The following is a 13,625-nucleotide window of genomic DNA, read 5'->3' as shown; positions in this document are numbered from 1 at the left end:
CCACCTCAGTCTGCTTTTTCCCCAAAGTCACTGCTGCAGGGCTGGCAGAGAAGAGCTGGGGCTGGCTACCCACTGCCCTGGCTCCCCAGCCTGCCTCCCAAAACCAGGAAAAACAGCACCAACCAAGGCTGGTGTCTTGGCAAAGAAACTTGTACACCAGCCCACATCCCAGTGTGTAATGCCAATGCAGGAGGAGATCAAATGGCACCAGGCAGAGTCTCTGGCCTTTGGAGACCTTGCCCCTGGAAATGAGTTTGAAGTGAAGCACTGTGTCTTTTCATCTGATTTTTAAAAGCAAAGGGTTTTTAAACCTTCCTGATGAGGAACTGTCCTAGTTCCATGAGTCAGGGAGAGTTCAGGATGGGGGCAGATCACAGGCAGGAGAACTGGAGTTCTAGAGCCCGGATTTTGCCACCCTGGATGATGCTGATGAGCTAAATGCAGTGCATCCTGCTGGGAACCAGCCCTGCAGAAAACCTGGACCCAGGCTTTGCCAGGGTTCTGCCTCACACTGGGGTCTGTCACCTCCTCCAAATCCAACCCCCATCTCTCATGTAACACTTTTAACACTGCACTGCACAACAGCAACCCAGCAAGGTCCATCCCTCACCCTGGGAACAGGAGACACCCCCAGGCTGTGCCCAGCATCCCAGTGGGATGGGCAGGACCAGGGAGAGCCTGGTCAGTAAAGCTCTCTCCCATCCCCTCCAGAGCAGGGTATGCAGCACTCAGAGGCTCTGCTGGCTGCTGGCAGAAGCCATGGGGCCCCTCTGTGCTGTTCATCTCATTGAGATTTTTCAGGCTTATCACTTCACCCAACCTGGTGTAAATGGGGGTGATTCCACCTGGACAGCATCCCTGCTCTCAAACTTAGAGCTTCCACTCCAAAGCATGGAGTTTCTTCTAACCAAAATATTCATAGCAATTTCTATAATGTGGATTCATTACCTGCATTTCTCTAAATTTATTCCCAAGAATAACTCTATTCTCTATTCCTGAAAATTTGCATTGATACATATAAGCAAATATAAAATTACCATGTTTATAACAACTACAGGCTGAAAAACTTCCATCAAAAGAGCTAATGTTTAGTAAAGTTACTATCCAATGAAAACCTTTATCTTATCATGTTTAGACATCTTAACTAGACATCACAGTCTGTATTACTTATAACAGGGTAAGGTTAATTTCTACATCTCTCTGTATCACAGAGAAATCTGAAAGCAATGCTCATATTTCGTTTATTCTTCACTCCACTGAAACTCCCTATCAAATCAAATCAATGTTAGCTGAAAATTGTGCTTTGCCACAAAAAAGCACATTCAGATTTGTTCTGCTTCCACCATTTCAGTTATACTTCTCACAATTATTTTGAATGATGCCCTGCAAATCCTACCCTGTCCTACAAAACTGCATCAGCATCTCCCATCTCTCAGAACTCGTTTGTTCTTCCTTTGCCATTATCCCATCAAACTCTGCAATGTGGTTATCTCTGCCTCTTCTATAATGCACACTGACCCAGAATAACAGAGGGAAAATATTAGCAAATGTGATTCTTTTACCTGGGATCTTACATGTACTCTCTAAATGGTGTCTGATGCAGTGCACATGCAGATCTGACTTTGAAAGTGTCATTTAGGGGAAATCCCTGGAGGATTCTCATCCTCTGAGTTTGCCAGCACTGACAGAATCTCACTACAAACACATTTAAACAAATGGGAGGGGAGAATGGCTTTTAATATTACCTTTCAGGACTTCTGCAAAAGCTATGTTTGCCTGCTCAACAGATATAAAAATGGGAAAGGAGAGGGTGGAAAATTTAATAAGTGATTTGTCTGCCTTACTAAGCAGTTTTAATTGCTTGTGGATTGCAGCTGGCACGGTGGTACAGCCCCACGTGGGGAAGGAAGGGGCTTTTCCTGCAGATGCAGCATTGCTGAGCCTGCAGAGCCACCACCAAATCCCACCTCAATTCCTCTCCCCATTAACAGCAAAATATGTAGAACAAAGGTGCTGAAAGGATATAGTGGGCTTTTCTTGCTGATCTGACAGAGCAGTTGTGTACAACACAGTGCAACACTCAAGTTCAGCTGTTGCCAGGCTGTGAGACCAGGTCCTCACATCAAGTCCCTCTTGTCCCCACTGCTCTGCTCCCAGTCCCATCTGATGTCTTGCTTGCTTGCTGACACCCTGGGGGAGTGTGGAGACCTCTTGGCTGGTTTCAGTAGCATCACCCAGAGTCTGGGATCTAGGCAGTGTTGGACAGGACACAAAGCCAAGGCAGGACCCTGACACTTCAATTTAGATCCATGAGGTCATGCTCAGCCCCACAGTCAGGCAGACACAAGACTGAGCTGGGCCAAAACTGACAGCAGGACCCTCAGGAGGAAAGGTCCTAATGTTTTATTGTCCAAATCCCCCCGTATTTTTTCCTCCTGGCACACTGGTTGTCAGTGGGGGACTGAGGGACAAGGAGCACAGAAAACAATGCTGCAGGTGGGGGCGAGCTGGGCACAGCTAAACACAATCCATCCAAGCAGTGGCTGCAAGGTGCCACAGAAAGACAGGATCCTGCTGTGGAGCCAGCACTGGAGAACCTCTCCTGGCCACTGTTTGAGGTAGCAAAGGGCTGTGTGGCTGCTCAGGAGAGCGTGTCGTGTCCGAAGGCTGGCAGCAGCACCGGCCGCACGTCACAGCCCCTGCTCAGAGCTGCTCCAGGCTCACTGTGAGTGACAGCTCTGCCCTGAGACTGGGCTCACAGCCCCTCCTCAGCACACACACTAACACAGAGACAAAGCACTCCAAATTTGGCACTGCCTTTGCTTCATCTCTGCCTTGCACCTTGCTTGAGCACGGTGATATCCTCCAGGGTGTCCTGATAAACCTGTGCCTCCCCACTGCAGGGACCCTGCCCCCAAATCCTCCTCCCCTTCTCCCTAGTGCCCAAAAGAGTTGCCAGCCTTAAATCAATACTGACTTAAATGTTTTAATCACCCGTAGGAAGCTCCTGCTCCTGGATTTTTTTAATTCATTGACAATTTGGGATGCTTTGCATACCAGCATCAGCACTGCCTTACACAGTGGCCATCAGAGGTTGAACCTGTCACAGATGCATTCCAGTAGCACACCAGTAATCCTTTTCCAAGTTAATTGGCCAGGCATGCTGCACACAGCACTGCATAAAGCTGTGGGTTTACCTCTCTGGCAGTGTCAGCAGAAGCTGGCTTTGCTCCCGGGCTGGTGTCCCCAGGGGCAGCGTGGAGCCCCCCCAGCCCATGTCAGACACCCCGTGACACTGCCACCAACAGAGCCAGCACAGCAGGCAGCCTGCAGGGCTGCGTGTCAGCCCCAGTGCACACAGCTAAAAATAGTTCAGGAGCTGTGAAACGGGGCATCCACCTGGATACCAAGCAAGAGGCCTTCTTCCTTCCAGGGATCACATGCAACCAGTGTCTGCAGAGGCAGAGGGAAAAGGAGGGTAGTTCAGAGCACCCACAACACTGCTGTGCTCTGGGGGAACACCTCTCTTGGTCACTTGTAGAGACACTCAGACACCAAGCCTTTAAATCATGTATTTACCATCACTTTAGCATGAATATTCTGTATGTCTTAATCTCCTGTGTCCACCAGTTTGTTATCCAGTAAATAATTTTACTACATAGCTCATGTTAAAAAAAAAAAAAAAAAAAGTTTTATATAAAAATAGAGCCAGAATACATCTTTACACATTTCAGGCTACACTGCACGATAAATTTGGCTGGCTAAGCCTTCACCTCCATCTACAGAGACCCCAGCCTTGCTGCTGGGTCTCCTGGGGTTTGGCTAGAAGAGCTGCATCCTAGCTGGGGTGGGCTGGCAGGGTTGTCACTCCCCAGTGAGACAGCCCTGGTATTACACCTGCTGAATACTGTACTTTGACATCACACCTCTACTTCCTCAGCATCCCTGAACCCATATAGTGCCAGGCAAGCTGATTTAAGCTTTTAAGTGTCTGACCAAAATGGTTTCCTCCTCCCTTTCTGCAGCCTTGCTCCCCATAAAAAGGCACTGAGTGGTATATTTGAAACACACTACTGCACATCTATAGGTGAACTGCATATTATCCTATAAATTGGGAATTAAAGATTCTTAAACTCTATAGCAAAAAGAGAGCAAATCCATGAAGAGATATATCCCCTTTTCTGTTTCTGAATACATTATGCTTGCTTATATCCCAGGCAGTGCCTGGTAATCACCCCAGCTGTGTTCCCAACGGAATCAGCATGAACAGTGCTCATGCAAACACACAGAGCTGGGCTCCCCAAATCTCCAGGTGTCTGCACAAGGACTGACCAACTCCCCTGGCACCAAGCAGCAACATGGCCTGATGAGTTTGCCACAGCCATGAAGGGAAGGATAGGGCTGCACTGCATCCCTTCCATTCCAAACCCAGGAGACCTCGAGTGAATTCCCTGGTCCCTGTCAGTGCTGTGAGACCCAGCACAGGGAGCTGGGAGCTGGAAGGGCTGTTTCAGTCACTCTGTGCTTCTGATGCTCAGCCATGGGGATCCTGAGTGGCACAGGTTAATGGGCTGCACACATTTCCCAATCCTCGTGAGCAAACACTGCCAGGAATGATTACTAGCCCCTGACAAAGGTCATGCTCTGCCAGGGCTCCAAGCTCATTGCATCGGGATGTGTTTTCTTTACACTTGCATGTAGCTGCTGAAGATCCATTATTTTCATGCATTTTATTTCTGACACAGCTTTTTTGTTGGTAATACCCAGTGCTTGGTGCTGAGCATGGCTTTCAGCTGGAGAGGAGAGGAGAGGAGAGGAGAGGAGAGGAGAGGAGAGGAGAGGAGAGGAGAGGAGAGGAGAGGAGAGGAGAGGAGAGGAGAGGAGAGGAGAGGAGAGGAGAGGAGAGGAGAGGAGAGGAGAGGAGAGGAGAGGAGAGGAGAGGAGAGGAGAGGAGAGGAGAGGAGAGGAGAGGAGAGGAGAGGAGAGGAGAGGAGAGGAGAAATACAATCCTTCAAAATGGAAAGCAAAGTTGAAGGAATTAGTGCTTTTAAGTTACAGCCTGTAAAGCCCAGTGCTGTGGTGCCAGGGTATCCCAGGGACCAGGATACTGATGCAGCTCCACCTAACCTGCTGCTGACCTCACCTTCCCTATGATCATTTTTCCAGGAATCTCCATTTTGTCCCTTATCACCTTCCTCTCAAGTTTCTTCCCTATCCTTTGCTATTTTTCCCTCCCCTGGCTGCAGGATGTGATGCTTTCCCTCTCTGCCTGCTCTCCAGCAGGAGCAGAGCTGTTTGTGTGGAGTGCTGGTGACATATTGTGGCTGGGCTGGTTAATCACACATATTCCCAAGAGCTATCAAAGCTGGTTGGATCTGAGCTCTGAGCTAACACAAAATACTCATTCTGGCCCCCAAAATCTACACAAGCCAGGGGGGTTGTGGCTATCCACGTGCTCTGGGCTCAGCCCTTCTGCCTGCTGTGGTTTAGGGTTGAAGTCTGAAGGGTTTTACACCACTGATATGTACATACAGGCATAGAGTATTATTTAACACACAATCTTGACTTCAAAAATATTTAAGCTTGAACTTGATGATATTTGCATATAAATATAAATCCTGGCTTTGTGTTTAAACTGTATCATTGAACAGAGTGGTGGGCCAGGCTCCTAGGCACTACAAGATAATTGTTTAGCTGACATCATTACACTGATTTAAGGCAAGAGTAATTCCTGCATGCTAAAGCATATGCAAAAATTGCTGGCTGTTTATTTATTAATTGTTATAAATTGTTCAAGCCTGCATTTATAAATTTTACAAACCCAGAGCCTAAATATACCTCATGTCAGCAGGTGGAGGGTGGTGGCTGCACCTGCAAGTGCTTCCAGCAGATCACATTCAGGGAACAGAATAGCTGCACAGTGGTAGCCAGAAAATATTCAAGTCCTTCCTTGTGCCAAATGACGTTTCCAAACTGCGACATCGAGTAATTCAAATTCTGTCAGTTTATGCAGCATCTCAGTTATCCTTTAATAGTATAGTTACTCTTCTCTCAGAAAAGAGTGGTGTCTAATCACGTCAGGATTTTCTTAAGTAATTCTGCCTCAGGGTAAAGAATATTTTTTATACAGCAGCAGTGGATCTATGTGGCTTTAAGAGGCAGATTCTTCTAGCACTCAGGGCCTGGCTTAGAGGAGGCTCCTGAACTGATTCTGTCAAAAAGTGTTTGCATTTTCTTCAGGGCAAGTTAGAAAAGGGAAAAAACCTAAATGCGTTTTGACATTTGTATTTGGAGTGTTATCTGTCAAATATGCCAGGACCAGATCACAAATTTCCTCAAGATTGTCGTGGCTCTCCTGCCTATCAATAGCAATCTGGAGCTCACAGAGGATGCAGGCAGAAAGGCACCCTGACAGATTTCACATTAGGATGGAGGAGGAACAGGGAGCAGCCAACGGCATCTTAAAAACTGCACATGGGTCTTCTCAGTAAGTGAGGTCTGACAGGACAGTTTGCAACAACCAGAGAGGAAACAGAAACCAGAAGGCTGCCCAGGGCCAGGGCTGCACTACCTGGAGCTGATCAGTGGCTGATCACCATCTGAGTCTTCACCCCTTTGCATCTCTTATGTCTTCTGATGCTCTGGGCTAAATTATTCTGTAGGAAGTCTTGACCTTTCACTTCCTATTTATGTGTTATTTTGGAGCAACTCTTCCAGTCCTCTCTGAAAGCAGCTAGGGGCATAGGGACTGTGCAGAGAAAGTCAAGCAATGCCACCAGGGCTGAGGGATGCTGAGGAGCAGAGAGGCCCCAGGATGGGCATCCCCTCCTTCAGAGCCCCAGTCCTGGGAAGGGCTGCAGCATTGGCCTGGTACCTGCTCCAGCAGGACAAACAGCACTCATGCAGGACATCCAAGAACAGCCTTGCATGTGCCTGTTCAAAATCAGTGGCAGCAGAGGACAGAGGCTGCTTAGATTTTACATTGCTTCATCTATTTAGTCCCACAGGTTGGTTATTGATTCTACAGGTGACATTACACAAAAGCCCCCATGGACTACATGACTGTTTAGGACAATTTCTTGTACTCCAGCACATCAAGTTAGACCTTTTCAAGGTGATCTGTCAGCTCTGCTCCTCCATCACACAGCACATGGCTGTTTCCAAAACACCCTATTCTAAATTCTGGTTTAATACCACATGGAGAAGAGACCTGCAGGTCCCATTATCATATGAAAATAAAATTCACTCTGTGATGGTTGCATTCCTAGGTTTAATGCATTGGCACTGCTAGCAAAACTGAGGTACAGATGTTGTCTTAGCTACACAGATTCGTGGATGAGGAATGCACAGACTGGTGGCACATCACACTCCAACATTAGAGCAGAAATGCCAGTGAAATGTAATACTGTGCAGAGATGTGAGCTGCTCCCAGGTGTATTAACAGTCAGGCTGAACTGGAGGGAAAGGTGTTGGTCTGTTTGCTGCTGAATATTCTTGAAATCCCATGTGGTAAGGTGGTGCTGGTCTGTTTGACCACCAGTGATTTATCCTTAGCAAGGGCATTCTTGTCCCAAGGTTTTTCAAGGATCATCAATACCCTGAGTCCTGCTACAGTTACTGTCAACTATTTAATTATGGATGTTTAATCACTGGTGGTGAATTAGCCCCTGCTCTTCTCCAAACACCAGCATGTACCTGCAGCAGAATCTGATTTTCATCCCAGACAGTGAGCTCCCAGGTAGCTCTGATTTCCATAAGTTTGCCCCCAAACACACCTGTGAGATGTGTGCTGGCCTCTAGCTCACCACACCTGTGAGATGTGTGCTGACCTCCAGCTCCCCAAACACACCTGTGAGATGTGTGCTGGCCTCCAGAGAGATGTGTCAGTGGTGGGGAGTGCACAGCAGCCTAAAAGAAAAATCAGGGCCAGGGCTGCACATTGAGGACTCCTCACTGTCACTGAACCCAAGTACCATCTCCTCCCAGGCACAGCAGTGGCTCCAGGGTGCAAACCCCAAGGAGCACAGCTGATCCCATAACTTCAGGAATTCCTTTCCACAGAGCATCAACTGGGCTGAAAACGATGCTGACCACCATGGATGCTCCACATGTGCTTCTGTCCACCTGCAAACACACACAGTGCAAGTTCCCTTCAAGTATGAAATTATGTGAATAAGATAACTCCAGAAAACCTCAGCAAGATCATCCCAGGACAGGCCATAACTATCTCTAGTGCCTTACTAATGGTCAGAAAAATATTTATATCATGTAATAGCTTTTTCATCAGCTACTTGCAAAACACCCAGATCAGTGGGAAACCTGGGCTCTGCAGCCCATCAGGGGGATGCCAAAAAGCACAGAGCATTTTCCTGCTAATGAAGAGGAGGAAGAGACACCATAGGGGATGTCACCATCAAGCTGAGCTGGGGACTCACAGAGGTACTTTAGCATCTGCTTGAAAATACATAAAAGCCCTTCCCCTTGATGGACACATTTGCAGTATAAATGGTTGTGTCCTCTTTATTTCACTCTGAGGTTTAATTAATATATAAATCAAACGCTTATAAAACTCACAAATGCTTGGGAAGATGTAAAATTTAATTAGTTTGCCCACACAACTCCATATGTCAACTGTTAGCTCAATTACTCTTTGCCATGAAATACTGACTGCACTTTCCCATATTACTAATTTCCCTCTATCTCAAGTCATGCTTAATCAACACCCTGAACTCAACACGCACACACTTGTGCTAAATTAAATATTGAGCACAAGGAGCAAGAGCCTCTTTAATGAAACCACAGCTGGATTTTGCTCAGAAATGAGATCCTCATGCAATATTGGGGCAGAGGATATCTGGGGTAATCCCTGGGGTGTGGGGCAGGTTTTCACCTGCTCTGGGATGTGCTACCAGAACAGCTTGCAGGACATGCACTGCCCTGCTCATGTTCTTCCATGGAGCACTGGAGGAAATACATCCCTGTCTGTGTTTTCATGGGATGGAACAGATGCTGTGGGGCAGGGGCTGGAGGAGGGGAGGGAGGCTGGGAATGAAGGGATGGGCAAGGAGGGGCAGGCAGTGGATGCACTGTGACCAGCCCAGGTGTGTGGTGTCAGAGTGCAGGTGTGCAGCAGCTAAAGGTGGGGATGAGGGACCACTGCACCCATTAAATATTCATTAAAAGCATGCTCAGGTCAGCCCCCAGCCTGGCAGTGACAGCCAGTACAAATGAGCACTGACGCTGCATTTATTCCTATTTCAAAATCCTCAAGAGACAACAAAATGTCAAAATTATCATCTGGAAAGAGTCCAGATACTTCTGCATCCTCCTGAAGCCCCTCCCTCTCCCCCATCCCCATCCCCACCCCTGGGATGAGGGCTCTGAGAGCCCCTTGGCCAGCTCTGTGCCACGCTGTGCCTGCAGCTCTCTCCTGGCCAGCCGTGCCACAGGGTGACATGGAAATGACCTTTGCTGGCTCATGCACAGTGCCCAGCACTGCTCCCAGCACAGAGCCAGACCGTGGTCCCCATGGCTCCCAGATGACCCATCCCACAGAGGATGGATCCTGCCTGCCTCTGGGGAGCAGGGGACATGGCCACAGCAGTGTCACCACGGCCAGTGGGACTGTTCAGGCAGGAGGAGGATGCTGTTGGCTGGAAATGCTGTGGCAGAGGGTGTAGCAGCCAAGTGGAAATTAAAAAAGCTGCAGGAGGATGCACTAAACCATTTTGCCACCTTGAGGAGAACTCCCTTGGAATAAAGATGCTTATAACTATACAAACATACTGTAAATTAAGCTCTTATTTTCCACATTTGTGCTACTTGCTGGTATATAATTTTCCTGATTGTGCTGTGAATACAGACTATTCATTTTCCCTATTTTCTGGCTGATTTTGCTTTCAGGAGTTGGTGTGGGAGCAGAGCCTGGCCATGACCACTGCACATGAGCTGCCAGCACTGCCTGCCCCTGGGGCTCCTGCTCAGAGCCACTTGCAGCAGGCTTTGACAGTCCTGGAAATGTTCCTTCCACTGTCCTTCCCAGGCAAGGATCCACTGGCCCCTGGCTTGCTCCCAGGGTTTGTGTTTTGCTCCCTTCCCTGTAAGGTGGAGCTGTAAGCCTTGCTGCCAGACCTGAGGTGATGCTGGCAAGCTCTAAGGCTTGGATCAAGCTTGGATCTCTCCCATTTACCATCCACAGCTCAAATCTCCCCTAAGCCCATGAGATCAAGTAACACCCCCATTTCTCTGTGACCATCTCAAAAAAAATTGTCATTTCAATGGTAAAACCATTCTGAGGGTGGAGTTGGAGATTTTTTCATGAGCTATCCTATATAAGCAGAGCTGGAGCCCATTATACTGGAACTCATATTATACAAAATTTTTTAATTCTTGAACTTCTTTCTTCAGGCAATCAGCTTGTTTCTTTAATTCAAATTAGATCTTCATATTCAAGTCTCATTCTAGTTAATCATATTTTTCAATTAAATTCAATTGTCTGTGATCTCCCTAAGTTCCAATGCTTCCCTGCATCTCTAATACAGGCAAATTTTGCATTTGTCCTTTTTTTTTTTCCCCCAAGCTGGTAACATTTTGCTTAACAAAACCAATTTCCAGCAATGGGATCAGAGCAGAACCATGGTTTGGTCTGATCATGTTTGCATTGTTTATACACAAGTGATGGCTTACTGAAACAACACTGCTGGGAGGGAAAACATGTTTTTTACAGGCCACCAGCCTCTGCTTGGTGTCAGGATGCTTGTGCTCCCCATGGTCAGGGAGGAAACTCAGAGTGACAGTGGCAAGCCTGGGACAGGCTCCTGCATCAGCAGGTGGAGGTGGAAAACCTTATTGTTAGAGGGCAAGGAACATCCCTCTGCTTTTTTAAGTATCCCTTCAAAACAGCCTTTTTGTATTTACCCCTTCTAAAGGGAGAAGTGTTGCATGGAAAGCATGGTGTTAAACATGGGTTACAAGCACCTGGGAGAGCTCAGAGCAAGTTCCAAGTGCTGATTCCAAGTGTCTGTATCCAGTGCAGCTCAGCACTCCAGACACACGAGCACAGCTCAGGGCCCAATATTGGACCCAAACCCGTCCCTCCTGCTCTGAAGTGCAGTCAGACAGCACCTGCTGGTCAGGATGGGGAGACCTGGGCTAAACCAGGGCCATTCAACACTCAGGGAAAGCAGCTGACAAAAGAATGGAGAATTTTTAGGACAGTTTTGTGCACAGCTGTGAAGCACCCAGGGAGCAGAACAACCTTGGTGGTGAAGCTGACACTCATCAAAAAAATTGTTGGTAGTAGGCAGACCTCAGATAGCACTTAGTAAAGAGGTCATAGAAGAGAAAATTACAGAATGGTTTGGGTTGGATGGGACTTTAAAGATCATCTTGTTTCAAACTCCCTGCCATGGGCAGGGCACCTTCCACTACACCAGCTGGCTCAGAGCCCCATCCATCCTGGCCTTGAACACTTCCAGTGATGGAGCACCTACAGCTTCTCCAGGCAATCTGTTCAGTGCCTCAACACCCTCACAGTAAAGAATTTCTTCCTAATATCTAATCTAAACCGACCCCATTTCAGGATAAAGACAGGAAAGCCACAGCAGCCCAAGGATAAACCCCTGCACACAGAGGTGATGTGTATTATCAGCTACATCTTTACCTGGCCAGTTCTCTGACACAAGAGTGCAAAAGGCACTCCTGTCCTGCCCAGTAGCACGAGACCTGGCATTTGCAGGGAAAATGCTTCTGTGGGATTTACTCAGTTATTGCATTAGGGGTGTTTTGCTGCTTTTGTGCTATAGCAAAATCTGTCTGTTTCACCACCAGTGTCATAATGATGCTTTCAGTGCTTCTGGAAAGGTTACAGGAACCAGAGGACCAGAGATCAGGTGAGAAATGAAGTTTCCACCACCTTTTTTAAATACTAATAAAATACTAATAAATGCTGGTTATGGTAAAATAGTCAGAAACAGCCCCCAAGTGTATTTTGAAGATGGAAAGACCAGCAGGCAAAGAAAAAAAGGCCCCCAGTTTTATTATTTTGTATAATCAGACTATAATTGGAGAGCAGACGCTGTCTGTAGCACACTGCCATTGGGGACTCTGCTTTTCTAATAAGAAATCCATGAGGGAATTAGATGCTGCTCCAGTGGTGTTCTGGCTGATTTAAGGGATGCACCTGGAGCCAGAAATCATGCCTTCAGTTGCTGTACTTCACCAAAAGCAAAAAATGTAGGTGCCACTTGTAAATCCCTGCAAAAACTGGGTCTGCAGTGGCAACAGTGAGAGCCCCTTAATTATAGCAGTGCTTTTGGGAGCTGTGATAATTAGGAGTTTCCGGTGCTCTGGAAATCAAAGTGGTTTCTATTCTCTTCTTTAATTAATCCAGGCTTTTATCTGTGAAAGTGGAGATGAATTGAGGTTCTGCTCTAGGCAAAGGGCAGTGATGCTTGTGCAGTCCCTGGCAGGGTGAAGCCACTGGACCCCCAGGATCTGGGTAACATCCCTCACACTGCAGCATCCCTGGCCTCCAGTTATGGATATTTTGGGGGTATGAAGGGGAAAGACCAAAGGGTGACATTCCTGGAGCAGGACTCACCACAGCATGCACATATCACCAGAGACCTGCTGCACAGGGGGGACAGTGCCTGCCTGCAGGAATGCAGCAGATAACACACACCCAGCATTTATCACCTCCCCACATGGGAAAGGGTGAGTCAAGCTGCACAAAAATCGCTAGATTGGTATAAAATCATGATTTTTTTTTTTCTTTTAAGGAAATTATTGTTATAGACCCCTTTTATTCCACCCTGAGAAGGGTTGATTTTGGGAGGTTTTCTAGGGATGGGAAATCACACTGAAAATCCATGTGACTTTTAAAAGATGACAACAGCAGTATGAGATTTGTGGCAAAACAATGCAATGTGACCAAAGTTAATGCCTCCATGATGGGAACTGCACATGCATGGATGGCAGAGAGAGATTCCAGCTGTAAGTAAAGCCTCCAGATGATGGGATGTCCTCAGTGCTCAAAACAGGACCATCTGTCACCCACCAGATCCAAAGGTAGCATAATGCAATTAACCCATACAGATAATTAATCAAATCCAGCCCCGACAATGTTACCAAGGAGCTGCCTGAAAATTATTTTTTATGCCAAAGTCTATTTTTAGATCAAAAAAATCCAGACCCATCCTGGACAAGCTGTGCTCCAGTTTGGGAGCATCTCCACATTTCAACATTTCCCGGCAGTGAATTCTGCAGCTTTGTCTTGGATTAAACAGTTTTCCCAAAGAGAAACCGAATTTCTACATCCACCTCCCTTGACTTTGGTCTATTTTCTCCTTTTCCTACTAGATGGCGCCTGCGCGACAGGCGGAGCCGAGTCCCGGCGGGGAGCATCTCTAACAGGTCTCCCCCGTGAAGAGCCGATAAATGACATTTTTCCCCGAAAAGCCAGGCAGCTGAGAGAGCGATAACCTGCCGGGAGCTGATGATAGCACGAAGCCGTTTTCTGGTGGCACCACGTCAACTGGGTTAATTTCCCCAGGGGATGCTGCCTGACCCCAGGAGGGAGGGGGATAATGGAAGTTCTTCCAGGCAACCCTAGCAAGGTCGAGTGA

Source organism: Oenanthe melanoleuca, chromosome 7, assembly GCF_029582105.1.
Source record: "Oenanthe melanoleuca isolate GR-GAL-2019-014 chromosome 7, OMel1.0, whole genome shotgun sequence".
Classification (NCBI taxonomy): domain Eukaryota; kingdom Metazoa; phylum Chordata; class Aves; order Passeriformes; family Muscicapidae; genus Oenanthe; species Oenanthe melanoleuca.
Note: the sequence above shows the minus strand (reverse complement) of the source record.